Source organism: Lithobates pipiens, unplaced genomic scaffold (assembly GCF_037356315.1).
Source record: "Lithobates pipiens isolate NorthernLeopardFrog02 unplaced genomic scaffold, aLitPip1_a1.2 Scaffold_191, whole genome shotgun sequence".
Taxonomy (NCBI): domain Eukaryota; kingdom Metazoa; phylum Chordata; class Amphibia; order Anura; family Ranidae; genus Lithobates; species Lithobates pipiens.
This window is the reverse complement of record NW_027507766.1, coordinates 287,245-300,193: the sequence shown is the minus strand read 5'-3', so window position 1 is coordinate 300,193 and position 12,949 is coordinate 287,245. Positions and strand designations below refer to the sequence as shown.

General features: G+C 47.1%; 5 pseudogenes; all 5 read left to right on the top strand.

The window, feature by feature from the left end:
• The first annotated feature begins 4,270 nt into the window (after window positions 1-4,270).
• On the top strand, window positions 4,271-4,389 carry LOC144000195 (5S ribosomal RNA; annotated as a pseudogene).
• Window positions 4,390-4,488: 99 nt separating this feature from the next.
• Window positions 4,489-4,607, top strand: LOC144000189 (5S ribosomal RNA; annotated as a pseudogene).
• A 323-nt stretch (window positions 4,608-4,930) lies between these two features.
• LOC144000233 (5S ribosomal RNA) lies at window positions 4,931-5,049 on the top strand (annotated as a pseudogene).
• A 104-nt stretch (window positions 5,050-5,153) lies between these two features.
• Window positions 5,154-5,272, top strand: LOC144000211 (5S ribosomal RNA; annotated as a pseudogene).
• Window positions 5,273-11,997: 6,725 nt separating this feature from the next.
• LOC144000174 (5S ribosomal RNA) lies at window positions 11,998-12,117 on the top strand (annotated as a pseudogene).
• Window positions 12,118-12,949: the final 832 nt, after the last annotated feature.

Below are 12,949 nucleotides of genomic sequence, written 5' to 3'. Positions count from 1 at the left end.
AGAGAAGGTCGGGATAACACTCTAAAGACCATTATGTTATGCCAAGAAGCTGTAAGACAGGGTGCCCCCACGGTACTCATGTCAATAGATGCGGAAAAGGCATTTGACAGAGTGGGGTGGGGGTTCCTGTTTGAAGTGCTGGAAAGGTATGGATTAGGGGAGCGGATGAGGGGCTGGATAGAAGCCCTATACACCCACCCTAAAGCTAAAATAAGAATAAATGGGGCTCTGTCCTGCCCCCTTGAGTTGTTCAACGGGACAAGACAGGGTTGCCCGTTATCCCCATTATTATTTATATTGTCGCTTGAACCCCTGCTGATGGCCATTAGGATGAATCAAAACATTCATGGGATATGGGCTGCTAAGAGGGAGTTCAAGGTCGCAGCGTTTGCGGACGACCTTTTGCTCTATATTTCCAACCCTGGGTCTTCCATACCAGCAATAATGGAAGAATTATCAAAATATGGGAGGGTCTCTAACTTTAAGGTTAATATATCTAAATCTGAAATTCTGAATTTAAATACGCCAATAATAGAGCAGAGCATCCTCCAATCTAAATTCCCCTTTAGATGGTGTGGGAGGGAATTGGCCTATTTGGGAATAAGGTTGACAGCAGAGATGAGTGATCTGTTTGAGGCCAACTATATACCCATACTAAATAAAATTAAACAACATTTGGAAAGATGTCAACATAAAGCTCTATCATGGACAGGTAGAATAAACGTAGTTAAAATGTTTATTTTACCAATTTTCACCTATACATGCCAAATGATCCCAATAGCGTTACCACAGGTCTATTTAAATAAACTAAAAACATTGATTAACAGATTTATATGGAAAAAAAAAGCGGCGAGGGTGGCACTGAATACCCTGATAAGAAGTAAAGACAGGGGAGGGCTGGCAATGCCGGATCTCAAAAAGTATTATGAGGCCATAGCAATCTCACGAATCCCGGATTGGATACACAATAAAAAGGGAAAGGACTGGGTTGAATTAGAAATTAAGTTAAGTAGAAGGGAATTAGGGGAAATAGTATGGATACCTGCAAAACATAGAGAATTAGGCCATAGCACAAACACACTGACAAAAAACTTACTTCAGATATGGGACACAATAAATAAGAGACATAACTGGGAGCACAACTCACCATTAATGCCACTATTGGACACTAAATTTTTTATCCCAGGTCAAGAGGAATATTTATATTATAGTAGATGGGTTAAGAAAGACAACATTAAACTACAGGAGGTGATGGAAGGAAATAGGATGTGCACGTATGAGGAAATTATAGGGAAATGGGGTCACAAACCATTAGATAAATGGAGATATTATCAATTATATTATTTCATTCAGTCTCTACCACAGCCATTACGGGGTAAGGAACAATTTAGACCACTGGAGAAGCTATTAGTGAACCGTCAGTGCCTTGAAAAAAGGATTTCAAAACTTTATAAAATCCTAATAGAAAGAATAGAGCAAAACTACCCCCCCTACCTAGAAAAATGGGAAAGTGAAAGCGGGTCCTTAAGTAACGATTATCATAGAAATAGGATAATTAGACGAACCTATTCGGTTGCCGTAGACTCACAAACACGAGAGATGTCATATAAACTTTTAACAAGATGGTACATAACCCCACAACAAGGAAATAAAATATGTAGTGCGACCCCCCGGTCATGCTGGAGAGGCTGCTTGGGGGAGGGGTCATTTGCTCATATATGGTGGCTGTGCCCTAAGATACAGACATTTTGGGATAAAGTAATAGAAACAATTTTTGAAATAACAGGGGAAAGGATTAGGAGGGATCCATGGGTATGCCCATTTCATGATATAGAAAAAGGAGAGAGGGAGTATGGGTATTCCTTGATCCCCTGTCTATTAAACGCTGCTAAATCATTGATACCGCTAAGATGGAAAAGATCTGATCCTCCCTCGATGAGGGAGTGGGCAGAAAGATTAGAAAGGACACGAATTATTGAAGAGTCAATGTACAAACTGGATAATATGGAGGAGAGGTACCAGAATAAATGGCGTCTCTGGGTACTATATGGTAAAACTGAAAATTATTTGAAGATGGTGGAATGTTAGCTAAAAGGAATCCCATGGAGTAGGATCGAGTGAGAGAGGGGAGGGAAGGGGGGGGGGAGGGAGGGAAAAGGAAGACAACCTTTATAAGAAATGATGCTGTATTTATTATTATGTGAAATGGTTTATATATGTATTATAGTTGTCTGTAAATTTTGGAAAATCTCAAAAATAAAGAATTATAAAAAAAAAAATTCTTCCTTCCGGAGAATATGATTGACTTGGAATACCACAGCACCTTGGATGGGGGCTGAGGCTGCCTCCACAGTGTGGGAATGCAAGCCCGGGCGGCGTTCAGGAGTTGCATCGTGAGGGTTTTTTTTTATTTTCGAACAGGCTGTTCGGTCAAGTGTAGAAGGCACGCTGCTGGGAACCCAAAAGTTCCTCAAGGCCGGGTATGCCCAGAAAAGGTGTCCCATGGTCCCCGTATCTGAATTGCACCTCCAACAAACATCCGGGATCGATCTATTCATTTTATTCAGAAGGTATGGGACTCTATACCAGCGTGAGACTATCTTGTATCCTTATTCTTGATATTGGTTTGCGATGGAAGCTTTATGTACTAAGGTCAGGATCTTCCCTATCTGTTGTGGGGTAAATATGATGCCTAAGTCCCTCTCCCATTTGTGGATAAATGGTGGGGGTCGACTCCTCCTCCTGACTACTCAATAGGTTGTACAGGAGGGAGAGGGTGTGTCGCACAGGTTCCCTTTTGTGACAGATGGATTCATAGGGCGTCAGGACTCTAGGAGTGTAGGGGGCCCTTTGTATGGCCAGAAGAAAGTGACGAAGTTGATAAGCACTAAACAAGTCAAGCGGAGGGTCAGAAAGCTCGGTGACAGTTTGTGTGGTCGGGAGCCCTCCGGAGGGCCACACCTCTCCCAGACGCTGTTTCCCCACCACTGTCAACTGTTGCAGTTTCTTGTTGGTAAATCCCGGTGGGAAGTCTGAATTACCTATAACTGGAGTCATTGGTGACGGCAGGGGAGCAATGTGTGTGCAGCGGAACAACCTCCGCACAACAGCCAACGTAGCTCCCACTACGGGGTGACCTCTGAGGTCTTTTGGTAGGGTGGACAGGAGCCACGGGGAGGGGAATGGATCCATCCTCAATCTCCATCTCCACCCACTGCTTGTGTGGGCCATTACAATGCCAATCAACGACTCTCGCTAGCAGAGTCACTCTGTAGTATTGTCTGAGATCTGGGAGACCCAGACCCCCCTTGTCCTTTGGTCTGACAAGCAATTGTAAACGGGCTCTGGGCGGTTTACGCGCCCAAATAAAGTCCCGGAGCAGCACCTGCAGTTGTCTGAAAAAAATTGGGGGTAACCGGATCGGTAATGTCTGGAACATGTATAAGATCCGCGGGAGGGCCGTCATTTTGAATGCATTACAGCGCCCGAACCAGGTCAGTGTTAAAGCATGCCAGTTTCCCAAATCAGATTTCAGTCTATTCAGGAGAGGGACAAAATTAAGCAGGTACAATTGCGCTAAATCCGCTGCGATGTCAACGCCCAGGTAACGTATAGATTTTTCAGCCCAGTAGAATGGAAAAGCGGAGCGGAGCCTCTTGGCCTCACCATCCGGGACCGATATATTCAATACAGCTGACTTGGCGCAATTGATTTTATAGTTTGATAGGCTGCCGTATCGCTGGAGAGACGCAAGTATATTGGGAAGCAAAATGTGTGGATTGGAGACGGAAAAAATTATAACATCAGCGTACGCCGCAATTTTGTGGTGTGCCGAGGGTTTGGATATGCCAGTAATATTTGGGTAATTCCGAACGTGACACATAAGTGGTTCCAGTGTCAGAATAAAAATTAGGGGAGACAGATGGCACCCCTGCCTCGTCCCATTAGTGATGGGGAAAGAGTCCGAGCACCACTCGTTCACCCGTACCGCTGCCGACGGTGTGGAGTAAAGTGACATCATCATGTTGGGGCCAAGACCTATATGTTCCAGGGTGGCCTGCATAAAGTGCCAGGCCACCCTGTCAAAGGCCTTCTCCGCGTCCGTTGACAACATAAGCAAGGGCCTTCCCTGTACATGCGCCGCATGGATTAAATTGAGGACTCGGGGCGTATTGTCTCTAGCTTCCAACTTATTTTTATTTTTTTTGCTTGTTTCCCAAGGTGACCATCTTGGCGTTTGTCAAGAGGGTTGAAAGTGCCTGAAGAGATTGCCTACGGGCACATCACCCTGAAAGCACCCGATCTCGTTTGATGTTGGAGGCTAAGAAGAGTCGGGCCTTGTTAGTACCTGGATGGGAGACCGCCTGGGAATATCAGGTGTCGTAGACTTCTTTTTATGTTGTTGGCGTTGACCTGTTTTTTTTCGCTTGTTTCCCAAAGTGACCATCTTAGTGTTTGTCAAGAGGGTTGAGAGTGCCTGAAGAGATTGCCTATGGCCACATCACTCTGAAAGCACCCAATCTCGTCTGATCTTGGAGGCTAAGAAGAGTCGGGCCTGGTTAGTACCTGGATGGGAGACCACCTGGGAATACCAGTTATTGTAGGCTTCTTTTTATGTTGTTGGCGTTGATTCGTAGTTTTGTTTTTTTGCTTGTTTCCCAAGGTGACCATCTTGGCATTTGTCAAGAGGGTTGAGAGTGCCCAAAGAGATCGCTTACAGCAGCATCACCCTGAAAGAGCCCTATCTCTTCTCTTCTCTGAGGCTAAGAAGGATTGGGCCTAGTTAGTACCTGGAGGGGAGATGGCGTTGGAATACCAGGTGCCGTATTCTTCTTTTTATGTTGTTGACATTGACCTGTTTTTTTTCGCTTGTATCTCAAGGTGACTATCTTGGCATTTGTCAAGAGGGTTGAGAATGCCCAAAGAGATTGCCTATGGGCACATAACCCTGAAAGCGCCCGATCTCCTCTGATCTCAGAAGCTAAACAGGGTTGGGCCTTGCTAGTACCTGGATTGGAGACCACCTGGGAATACTAGGTGCTGTAGGCTTATTTTTATGTTGTTGGCCTTGACCTGTTTTTTTTTTTTTCACTTGTTTCCCAAGGTGACCATTTTGGCGTTTGTCATGAGGGTTGAGAGTGCCCGATGAGATCACCTACGGCCCCATCACCCTGAAAGCGCCCAATCTCGTCTGATCTCGGATGCTAAACAGTGTCGGGCCTGGTTAGTACCTGGATGGGAGACCGCCTGGGAATACCAGGTGCCATAGGCTTCTTTTTTTTTTTATTTTTTTTATTTAGTAGTATGCGACATACAATGCAAAGGCAACTTCACAGAATGTGTGATACAAATAGTTACAAACAAACGATCATATTGCATGGATATCAGAGCCAATGGTAAGAAGTCCGAGGAGAATAGCACGTGTACAGCTTTGCGGTCATATCAAGATGAGATTAAAGCTCCATCTCATTGGGATCCTCTACCACTTAAAATATTATTGATACTAGCCCTGCTACCCTCGAAGAGTTTAGATATCCATAGATAGGGGAAGAGTATTGTGTAGTAGTCAAATGGGGTCGGAACATACCATTTTCTTTTCCCTTTTTTGAGTTAAGAAGGGAAATAGTAGAACTGAAAGGAGGGAGAAGGGGAAAGAGAAGATTGGGGAAGGAAATTGCAGAAAAGGAAAAGAAGGGGTAAGGGGGTGTCGTGGGTAGAGTGGATAGGGTGGGGTCCCCTCCCAGGGAGCAAGAGACGCCCTCGGCTCACCAGCTCATCAGCTGTCAAACGTTTGGAACAGCGATCTCCAACGATCACCATGAGCTTACTATGTCTCATGGAGGTATTCTTCCGAAAAGCGAAACTGGGTCCAGTAGAACCATCTGTTCCCATGCTCCTCCATTTTATCCCTCATTGTGGCAGTCAGGTCTTCCATTCGTTCAATATCATTTACCCTTGCGAACCACTGGGTCACCATTGGAGCAGATTGCTCTTTCCACTGACTTGGGATGCAGGCCCTAGCTGCATTGAGGAGATGTTTAAGTAAGGACTTATGATAACGCTTAGATTGAGAAGAACTGCTGCGGGATCATTGGCTAAGGAAATGTCTGTGAACTTGTGGATGAGTCTCAGGACAGGCTGCCAGAATGTTTGTAATTTAGGGCATTCCCAGAAAGGGTGGAGAATGGTGCCAGCCTGTTGCCCACAGCGACAGCAGCGGTCAGATTGACCGGGGAATATTTTGTACAACACCACCGGTGTACGATACCAGCGTGTGATCAGCTTATATGAGATCTCCTGATATTTACTGCAGAGTGACGACTTATGGGCGAAAAAGAGTATTCTGTCCTTCTGTGGTTTGGAGAATGTAGTTTGTAAGTCTCTTTTCCATTTAGCTAGGAAGGGTGGATCCGTGGAGGATTGTGCGCCTGTCAGGATTTGGTAGGACCTAGAGAGGGAACCACGAATTGGGCCATCATCCAGGCAAAGTTCCTCAAAGGGGTGGAATTGTCTAGAGAAGAACGACTGGTTAGGTAGTGATCCGAGGAAATGGATTAGCTGTCTAGCTCTCCAGCTATCCAATGCAACAGGTACTTGCTCTAGCAGTATGGTCCCCATGGGAATCAAGCCCGTGGGTCCAAGAAATAGGGCTGCTCTCAGAAGCCCTTTCGGGGTTTGCCTGGTAAAGGCCTGGTCAGACAGGCCCGGAGGGAATCTAGGATGTCCAATAATTGGGGTCATAGGAGAAGGGAAGTTAGTCAGGTGGGAAAGGTGAAAAAAACTATCCATCTCGGCGAGCGAGGGGCCAATTAACGGGTGAGTAGTCACACAGGGCTCCAATGGCCTCCCCGCCCAAGGCAGACAAGCCAGTGGAACCCACGCCATCTCCTGCTCTAGCTTGACCCATAGCTTCAGTTCCCCATGCCGGTGTCTTATCACATATGGTCCCCCATCGGATAGTGTCCGCTATGTACTGCGCATGCTCAGTACACAGCAACACAGATTCCTAAAATTGCCGAGCATGAACGGCGCCTGCGCACTGAGTCCAGGTTCTATCCCCACTATCCAAGTGGACATAGAGTAAGAATATTAAAGAGCCGAGTGCAGCGAGGCCAAGCCCGAAGCGTGGCGAGCGAAGCTCGCCTGCGAGGGGCCCTCTAATATTCACAACCCTATGTCCGCTTGGATGGTGGGGCTACCACCTCCACTCACCGCGCAGGCGCCGTTCAGCTTCAGAGATTTTCCGAAGCTTCGTCTGCTCCGTACTGCGCATGCGCAGTACGGCGCGGACACTATATCATGGCCGGACAGTATATGGCAGAACACCGGCACCAGTCAACCACCGGTGTCATGTGCGTCGCTGTGTAATATAGAGCAGGGTCCGGGAAGCCAATACCTCCCCGCAATTTCGGTCACAATAGCATTGCCCTACCAATACGCATATGTTTTCTGCGCCAGAGGAACTTGATAAAGATTGAGCGAACCGCATGAAAGAAAGTCTGGGGTATTTTGATAGGTAAGGCTTGTAGTAGATACAGAAGTCGTGGCATCGCGTTCATCTTCAACACATTACAGCGTCCGAACCATGACAGAGCTAGTGGGTCCCATCTTTTAAGGTCCGCTGTAAGCCCATAGGCTTCTTTTTATGTTGTTGGCTTTGACCTGTTTTTTTTGCTTGTTTCTCAAGGCGACCATCTTGGCGTTTGTCAAGAGGGTTGGGCGTGTCTTGGAGAGAACGCTTACGGCCACATCAACCTGAAAGCACCCGATCTCGTCTGATTTCAGAGGCTAAGCAGCGTCAGGCCTGGTTAGTACCTGGATGAGAGACTGCCTGGGAAGACCAGGTGCCATAGAAGGATCTGGTCTGGTTAGTGTCTTGATTGGGAGATCGCCTGGGAATACTGGATGCCGTAGGCTTCTTTATATGTTGTTGGCTTTGACCTGTTTTTTTTAGCTTGTTTCCCAAGGTGACCATCTTGGCCTTTGTCAAGAGGCTTCAGAGTGCCCAAAGAGCGTGCCTACGGCCAAATCACCCTGAAAGAGCCCAATCTCATCTGATCTCGGAGGCTAAGCAGCGATGGGCCTAGTTAGTACCTGGATGGGAGACAGCTTGGGAATACCAGGGGTTGAGAGTGCCTAAAGAGATCGCTTACAGCCTCATCACCCTGAAAGCACCCTATCTCTTCTGATCTCAGAGGCTAAGAAGGGTTGGGCCTAGTTAGTACTTGAATGGGAGATGGCCTTGGAATACCAGGTGCCGTATTCTTCTTTTTATGTTGTTGGCGTTGACCTGTTTTTTTTTGCTTGTTTCCCAGGGTGACTATCTTGGCATTTTTCAAGAGGGATGAGAGTGCCCAAAGAGATTGCCTATGGGCACATCACCCTGAAAGCGCCCAATCTCTGCTTATCTCAGAGGCTAGAAAGGGTCGCGCCTTGTTAATACCTGGATGGGAGACTGCCTGGAAATACTAGGTGCGGTAGGCTTCTTTTTATGTTGTTGGCGTTGACTTGTTTTTTTTGTTTATTTCCCAAGGTGACCATCTTGGCGTTTGTCAAGAGGGTTGAGCGTGCCTGAAAAAATCTACTATGGCTGCATCACCCTGAAAGAGCCAAATCTCATTTGATCTCAGAGGCTAAGCAGGGTTGGGACCTGGTTAGTACCTGGATGGGAGACCGACTGGGATTTCTCGATGCCATAGGCTTTTTTTTTAAGTTGTTGGCATTGACTTATTTTTATTTTTTTTTGTTTTATTGTTTTATTAAGTATAAGTAGAACAACATAAATATAACAGTCAACCATACAGCATGACCCAGGGTCACAATTACATGGTAACAAAAAATAGGCAGCCAAATAACTCTGGGTTCTCAAGGGGAGTCCTGGAGTTTCATGCAGAAAAGAGAGAAACCCCACCTCCGACATGTAGTACAGTATAACTAATGCAGCTCCGTTCGGACAAATGTAATCATGGAGAACAACTGGGACCACAGCGAGCCAGCTTATCATGACCTATGTGAACCAGAGTAAAATATGAGCCGGTCGTGTCCAGAACCCTGGGGTTCTTCTGGGTCCCAAAGGCTAGTAAGGAGACAAGGCATAGTGAAAAGGGAGGACGGGGGAAGAAGAGAGTGCAAAGACGGAGAGAGAGGAGGGGGGGGGGGGATGGCAGCGGGGAAAAAAAGAAAAATAAAGACAAAAAGGGAGGGGGGGGGGAATGCCACCCAGGGCAGACTTGGCCTACGTAGGTAAACGTTAGATGTTCAGTCGTTTTCTGGGACAGGGGCGCTGCTCACCTCCCGAATGTAGTCTCAAGTACCAGTAAAATACCTCCAGGGCCTCCATGTAACACTAAATGCCTCTTCAGTGTTGTGAAGGGTGGCGGTCAATTCTTCCATCCGGAGAATATGATTGACTTTGGAATACCACAGCACCTTGGATGGGGGCTGAGGCTGCCTCCACAGTGTGGAAATGCAGGCCCGGGCGGCGTTCAGGAGTTGCATCGTGAGGGTTTTCTTGTATTTTCGAACAGGCTGTTCGGTCAAGTGTAGAAGGCACGCTGCTGGGTTGTCTGCGATATCTACATTTCTGAGAGTTTTTATCGTCCCGGTCACCTCCACCCAAAAGTTCCTCAAGGCCGGGTATGCCCAGAAAATGTGTCCCATGGTCCCCGTATCTGAATTGCACCTCCAACAAACATCCGGAATCGATCTATTAATTTTATTCAGAAGATATGGGACTCTATACCAGCGTGAGACTATCTTGTATCCCGATTCTTGATATTGGTTTGCGATGGAAGCTTTATGTACTAATGTCAGGATCTTCCCTATCTGTTGTGGGGTAAATGTGATGCCAAAGTCCCTCTCCCATTTGTGGATAAATGGTGGGGTCGACTCCTCCTCCTGACTACTTAATAGGTTGTAGAGGAGGGAAAGGGTGTGTCGCACAGGTTCCTTTTTGTGACAGATGGATTCATAGGGCGTCAGGTCTCTAGGAGTGTAGGGGGCCCTTTGTATGGCCAGAAGAAAGTGACAAAGTTGATAAGCATTAAACAAGTCAAGCGGAGGGTCAGAAAGCTCGGCGACAGTTTGCGTGGTCGGGAGCCCTCCCGAGGGCCACACATCTCCCAGACGCTGTTTCCCCACCACTGTCAACTGTCGCAGTTTCTTGTTGGTAAATCCCGGTGGGAAGTCTGGATTACCTATAACCGGAGTCATTGGTGACGGCAGGGGAGCAATGTGTGTGTGCAGCGGAACAACCTCTGCACAACAGCCAACGTAGCTCCCACTACGGGGTGATCTCTGAGGTCTTTTGGTAGGGTGGACAGGAGCCACGGGGAGGTCAATAGGGGAATGGATCCATCCTCAATCTCCATCTCCACCCACTGCTTGTGTGGGCCATTACAATGCCAATCAACGACTCTCGCTAGCAGAGTCGCTCTGTTGTATTGTCTCAGATCTGGGAGACCCAGACCCCCCTTGTCCTTTGGTCTGGCAAGCAATTGCAAACGGGCTCTGGGCGGTTTGCGCAACCAAATAAAGTCCCGGAGCAGCACCTGCAGTTGTCTGAAAAAAATTGGGGGTAACCGGATCGGTAATGTCTGGAACAAGTATAAGATCCGCGGGAGGGCCGTCATTTTGAATGCATTACAGCGCCCGAACCAGGTCAGTGTTAAAGCATGCCAGTTTCCCAAATCAGATTTCAGTCTATTCAGGAGAGGGACAAAATTAAGCTGGTACAATTGCGGCAAATCCGCTGCGATGTCAACGCCCAGGTAACGTATAGATTTTTCAGCTCAGTAGAATGGAAAAGCGGAGTGTAGCCTCTTGGCCTCACCATCCGGGACCCATATATTCAATACAGCCGACGGTGCAATTGATTTTATAGTTTGATAGGCTGCCGTATCGCCGGAGAGCCGTGAGTATATTGGGAAGCGAAATGTGTGGATTGGAGAGGAAAAAAATTAGATCGTCAGCGTACGCCGCAATTTTGTGGTGTGCCGAGGGTTTGGATATGCCAGTAATATTCGGGTCATTCCGAACGTGACACATAAGTGGTTCCAGTGTCAGAATAAAAATTAGGGGAGACAGAGGGCACCCCTGCCTCGTCCCAATAGTGATGGGGAAAGTGTCCGAGCACTCTGTAAGCACCCAATCTCGTCTGATCTTGGAGGCTAAGAAGAGTCAGGCCTGGTTAGTACCTGGATGGGAGACCACCTGGGAATACCAGTTATTGTAGGCTTCTTTTTATGTTGTTGGCGTTGATTCTTTTTTTTTTTTTTTCGCTTGTTTCCCAAGGTGACCATCTTGGCATTTGTCAAGAGGGTTGAGAGTGCCCAAAGAGTTAGCTTACAGCAGCATCACCCTGAAAGAGCCCTATCTCTTCTCATCTCTGAGGATAAAAAAGGGTTGGGCCTAGTTAGTCCCTGGATGGGAGATGGCTATGGAATACCAGGTGCCGTAGTCTTCTTTTTATGTTGTTGACATTGACCTGTTTTTTTTTCGCTTGTTTCCCAAGGTGACTATCTTGGCATTTGTCAAGAGGGTTGAGAGTGCCCAAAGAGATTGCCTATGGGTACATAAGCCTGAAAGCGCCCGATCTCCTCTGATCTCAGAGGCTAAACAGGGTCGGGCCTTGCTAGTACCTGGATTGGAGACCACCTGGGAATACTAGGTGCTGAAGGCTTCTTTTTATGTTGTTGGCGTTGACTTGTTTTTTTTTTTTTGTTTGTTTACCAAGGTGACCATCTTGGTGTTTGTCAAGAGGGTTGAGAGTGCCTGAAGAGCTCGCCTATGGCCACATAACCCTGAAAGCACCAGATCTTGTCTGATCTCAGAGACTAAAAAGGGTCGGGCCTTGTTAATACCTGGATGGGAGACCACCTGGGAATACTAGGTGCTGTAGACTTCTTCTCATGTTGTTGGCGTTGACTTGGTATTTTTGTTTGTTTCCCAAGGTGACCGTATTGGCGTTAGTCAAGGTTGAGAGTGCCTGAAGAAATCTCCTACGGCCACACCACCCTGAAAGAGCCCAATCTCATCTGATCTCAGAGGCTAAGCAGGGTTGGGACCAGTTTAGTACCTGGATGGGAGACCGCCTGGGATTTCCAGATGCCGTAGGCTTCTTTTTATGTTGTTGCCGTTGACCTATTTTTTTCCGCTTGTTTCCAAGGTGACCATCTTGGTGTTTGTCAAGAGAGTTGAGAGTGCCTGAAGATATTTGCTACGGCCACATCACCCTGAATCTGTTCCATCTCATCTGATCTTGGAGGCTAAGCAGGGTCGGGCCTGGTTAATGCCTGGATGGGAGACCGCCTGGGAATACCAGGTGTCGTACGCTTCTTTTTTTTGGTCAAATATAATTTTTTCTCCAAATAGGGGAAGACGGTCCCCCGAGTACATAATGCAACAAAGAAATACAGAGCAAAAAGCAGCTGAACAATACTTGATACAGGTATATTCGCAACTGTGAGTCTGCCTTCTGTACCAAGATCCAGGGTCACACAAACCCCAGGTCCCTCCGGCATAATCCATCCAGAGGGGGGTGTGGGGCCGTCATTCCCAATTTTCCACTCTTTCCAAAAGAGAGAGGGGGTGGAGGGGGTGAGAGTTAGGGGAGGAAGGCAGAAAAGAGAAGGGTTGAAAGATCAGAAAAGGAGAAGAGGGGACGAGACACGATGGCAGCCACTGTCCAAGGGGCCAGTCAAGGAAAGCTCAGAGCACTAAGGCGATAGCAGGCGACATCCTTCCAGCGAGAATATAAAGGTATTCCAGATGTCCCAGGTTTGTTTAAAAAATTCTTGTTTACCTTGTGATGTGAGGATCAAGTCCTCCATTTTTTTTAATGTCCTCTATTTTCCTAAGCCAGTGAGTAATGAAAGGGGGGGAACATTTTTTCCAATAGAGAGGGATGCAGGATTTCGCCGCATTTATCACATGCTGTAAAATAGATTTT